Consider the following 5122-nt stretch of genomic DNA (forward strand, 5'->3'; position numbering starts at 1 on the left):
AGGCAGCTTCCCGGTCTGTGCGCACCAACAACCCCAGCTTTCCAACTGGCCTGCCACAGACTTGCCTCCTCTTCCTGAAGGAACCCCAGTTTCCGCAGACTGTGGGCCTGCCCCCCACTACCCACATCAGCCTGTGTCTGGCCAAAGCCCAAAGTGGCCGGAGAGTTGGGCAGTGGCCACCCGACCTCACTCCAGGAGCAGTTCAACTTCCACGTGTCCTGAGTGGTTGCACCAAGACCCTTCCTATCACGTCACATGGGAAACTGACCCTTGGCTGTGACTCAAGAAGAGACTTCAAGGCTCTAGAACTTGATGCTCATTACCAAAGAATGGGATCGGGATTGTAAAGAAATGAAAATCACGAGGGCTGTAAAGAAATAAACATTATTGAAATGTTACAAGTAGACAGTACCATGGAACTTGGTCTTCTCTTCATGACCAGCGCACTTGGTCATAACTCATAAAATCTGTGTTGGTAAAGCTTAATAAACAACAATTTGGGGGCACCTGGGTGGCATAGTCAGTTAAGCATCTGACTCTCGATCTTGGCTCAGGTCATGATTTCAGGGTTCTTGAGTTTGAGCTCGGGTTGGGCTCTGCACTGACAGCGTAGAGCCTGCTTGGGATTCTCTCTCTCCTCTCTCAGCTCCTCCTGCACATCCTCTATGTCTCTCTCTCTCTCTCTCTCTCTCTCAAAATAAATAAATAAACTTTAAAAAAAAAACAAAACAATAATTGAACGGCAGAAGCCCCCATCCAATAGAACTTCCCGCAGCGATCAAAATGGTGGTTGAGGTCTGTGCTCACCTCCAGGAGTGGCCGATAGTCACACATGGCTATTAAGCGCTTGAAACGTGGCTGGTCCAATTGAGGAACTGGATTTTTTACCCCACTGTTAATTTAAATGGCTTCATGTAGCCAGTGTGACTAATGTATTGAACAGCCCAGCTTTAGAGTGATTGGTAAGGATGATCTAACTTCCGTCCTCGGTGTCTCCTGCTCTTTCCCACAGCACGTTCACATGGAGACGTGATCTCTCCTGGTCACATCATCTTCTCCCAAACTATGGCCTCCCGTCTTTCAAGGTGCTAGATTTTCACTTGAGTTCCCCGTGGCTTGACTCAACCAGCTCTACCTCCTGGTTCCTTGAGAGCTACGACGCTTCCTCCCCTTCACCCCCAGCGAGCTTTGCCCCGCTCACAGATGCCCTCTGCTCTGCACGAGCAGACCCCTCGTATGTCCCTGCCAATTCCACAGGAGCCCTCCTGCTTTGGGTGTGTGGCAGGAAATGCATGGAGACAGGCACGTATACTCACACATAGATATTTTTTACACAATTTTACACACTTTTTTTACACAAATGATTACATATCAGACATATATTTTTCTCATTGCTCTTTTCAATACCTGGGGTATTGTTTTATATCAACACACATAGATTGGCCTCATTTTATATCAGCTACATAATGCCCCACTTTTATGGATATAGTGTAATCCAGATAGATAGATAGATAGATAGACAGATGATTGATAGATAGATAGATAGATAGATAGATGATAGCTGGATAGATAGATAGATAAGGGCACCTGGGTGGCTCAGTCTGTTAAGCGTCTGACTTCAGCTCAGGTCATGATCTCGCAGTTCGTGAGCTCGAGCCCCGCGTCATGTTCTATGCTGACAGCTCAGAGCCTGGAACCTGCTTTGGATTCTGTGTCTCACTCGCTCTCTGCCCCTCCCCCAGTCGTGCTCTGTCTCTCAAAAATAAATTTAAAAAACGTTAAAAAAATTGATGAGATAGATAGGTAGATAGCATAATTATTTATTTTATAGCATACCCAGTCTTTGACACATATTTAGATTACATCCAGTCTTTTGTGTTCCATCAATGCCTCAATGAATACCTTCATACATCCATCTTGGTGGGCCTGTATGGGGGGAAAATTCTGTGAGATAAAACTTTAGAAGGGACATCAGCAGGTCAAATTACCTGCGCATTTTCATCTGAGTAGCTCTTGCTGGGTTCCCCTCAGAAGAGGTGCCCAGCACACCTGTCCTGCAGGAGAATGCCCATTTGCGTCCTCATCACCAGGCAAGTTCTGGAACTCTGAGCCCATCGGGGGTAGGTGTGTGAAATCCCAAATCCCCCGGAAAGGTGATGTAACATCGTGTGCTTCCGACACGGACGCGGGAGGAATGACGTGAGGAAGGGAAAATAAGGAGATGTGTGGGGTGGAGGGCAGAGGGGGCTGGCGGAAAGAAGGGCAGTAGATTCTTCTCGGGAGTTCTGCTGGGGCCTGAGCTATTCCTGGGCCATTATGTGGCATTTAGCTCCTCTTGAGCATGTTCCTAAGTGAAGGGGACAGTAATTAATGTCATTAACCCTCATTAAGAGAGTGTTCTATGGAATGGAATCTGATTAAAGTGGAATTAAAGCTCTTGGTGGCTCTGCGCTTGGCCTGCCCTGAGGAATGAGGTTTCGGGTTCAGAACCCATGCGTGATGACACGGCGTTTTTTAAAAGGTGTTCCCGAGACCACCGGGGCTTACGCAGGCACCTCCATTTAAAACGACAGGTTTAGAACACCCTAACGCCATGTGAAATCTCTTCCTAAGCATAGGTCCACATGTAACAAAAAGGCAATACTTGTGGTAGGCGTCACAGGGCTGTTTCACAAGAGCGACACTTAGTTTCAGCCACTAATGAAACTAGGGGACACAAATGTCTGAGAGAAGTGGCTTCCTATGTCCTTGAAAGTCAAGACTTCCGGAGATGCACGGGGTGATGTTAACGACGGCAGAGGAAAATAAGAGGCAATGGGCTTGAGCCGAGCTAGCAGCGACCTAAGCAGTGAGATTTGGAAAACCTTAAGGCCCCTGGCCCAAAACGGTGTCTCCAAGCCCCTGAAACCCCTCCATTAGAATCATTCCTTAATGCACGGTCCTGGAACGATTCCATCTCATTAGAATTCACAGCCACGGCAGCACAGGGTTTCTTTGCTCATCTTCCAAGTCTTGTATTGAGCGCCTTCTGGGTATGACACGGGGGTACAGAGCGAGCTGCTCCGCAGTCAGGTCGGGGAGGAGACATTCATAAAATGGTCACAGGACGAATGTGCGAAGCCAGACCGCGCAGCGGGTGTGTGTAACCGAGAACCTGGGCTAAGTCCCTGGGACCAGGCTGGCCTCTGCCTGGCTTCACCCCTGCGGGGACCCTTCTCGGATGGAGACTCCCTGAAGTGGCAGGACTGTCGGATTCTGTGGCTCTTCTGAACGGCTGCGCTTGGGGCCCGTGTCATTACCGAAGACAGTGTGTTGAGGGGCCTTGGCACAGGGGCTCTCGGTAAGGGTTTATGGCCTTGTAGCTACTCCGGAATACACCTCTCCCAGTGGGCTTTGGGGAGGGAAAGGGAGCCCAGGAGTCGGAGGTTGGGGGCCAGGTGGGAGGGGGGGTTAGGCACTGTGGCCTCCACGCTCCAGTTTGCTGTCAAATCACTGTCTTCTGGCCCCAAACAACTAACCCAGTTCCTCCGTCTGCCGGGAGCAGTGCCCCACTCTTTCGTTTGGCCGGAGGAGTAAGATCTTAGAAATCAAGTCCCTGTAGTCAAGTCTAACGACGGTTTAGAGCAAAGGCTTCGGCAGGCCCAAGCGCAGAGTCTCTCGCAGCTCTTGCCCTTGTTGGCTCTGCACGCTCGGAGAACCCAGAGGGCACGCATTTAGTCTCTGCCCCTCTGTGCCGCTGCGAGGAGGAGACCCAGCTATGACCGGTGCACCTGTCACGGTGCCCGGCACCACCTGTGTTCTCCATGAACGTGGCTTGCTGCTCGATTACTCCTGATGCCCAAAGCAGACCCGCAGAGCCGGCGTGTACCATCATGAGCACGTGGTGCTAAGACAAAAGAGGGGGAGGGGAGAGCGGTCGGGGAGCCCCTGCCTCCTTGGGGCCAGGGTGCAAGGGTCTTGTGGGAAACCCGGGACTCTCTGCAGGGTCCCCCCACCAGCCTCCGCCTCCAGTGCCGTTTCCCTTTCCCTCGACGCTGTTTCCCTCGCTGGGGGCCAGTTTGGGGGGGGGGGGGGGGTCTGGCAGACCTGGGCGCCTTGCCTCTTGGCCCTACCTGAGCTCCGCCACTGGAGTCCTTGGCTGGCCTCGCTCCAACCCTCCCCAGGCCTCGCCCCAGCCTGCCTGGGAAGGAAGACCAGCCAGCGGCACCGTGAAGGGGTGTGGCCTCTCTGGGGGCAGGGCGGGCCAGATGGGCGGGGCCCAAATCCACCAGCCAGCTGAGTGACCTTGGGCCGGTCCAGCCACGCACGCGCACACACACACACACACACGTGCACATGCATGCACATACACGCAGCACATGTACACACACACACACACACACACACACACACAGCTCACCACACACACACCACACCTACAGACCTGCAAACACACATACAAAGCTACACGTTGCCTTCACCCACCCCACACATGTGAACAGGCAGGTGGACCTACACGTGCCCCACACGCACACACCCACACGCACGCACACGTGCACACACACACCTCCCAAAGCCCCCATTTCCGCCGAAAGGCTGACGGCAGATGCCCGGGGCCCTCACCTCCCTGAGTCTCAGACTTCGCCCGGAGCTGCGGGGCCGGGGGGGGGGGCGGGGGGGGGGGGCGGGGGGGGGACCGGAAGCAGCAAATGGGGGAGACGACCAGGCAGGTGCACCCGGCCCCGGAGGGAAAACATCCGCTTCCTGCCCCTCACCACAGGAAAGGCTGACGCAGACCCCACGGCTCCCACATGCAGCAGGGAGGGGTCAGGAAGGGCCCGCTGCTGCAGGCCAGGGGGACACCGGGGACGGTCACCTGCCGGAAGTGCACCTCCGCCGAAAACCAGGAGCGTTCACCCCACTTTCCAGGCAGGGCGCAGACAGGTTCACGGTCTTCCCAAAGTCACAGGGCTGCCCCCCAACACCACGTGACCACACGAGATGAAGACCGAACAGGGGCGATCTGGGGCCCGCCCGCTGAGCCCCATGTGGGTTTCCCCGTCCATTGAAGCCCTGGGCGAACTCCACAAACATCCTTCCAGCTCTGAGTTCCCAGTGGCCTCAGGAAGGAAGCATTCCAGAG

Source organism: Neofelis nebulosa, chromosome 2, assembly GCF_028018385.1.
Source record: "Neofelis nebulosa isolate mNeoNeb1 chromosome 2, mNeoNeb1.pri, whole genome shotgun sequence".
Lineage (NCBI taxonomy): Eukaryota > Metazoa > Chordata > Mammalia > Carnivora > Felidae > Neofelis > Neofelis nebulosa.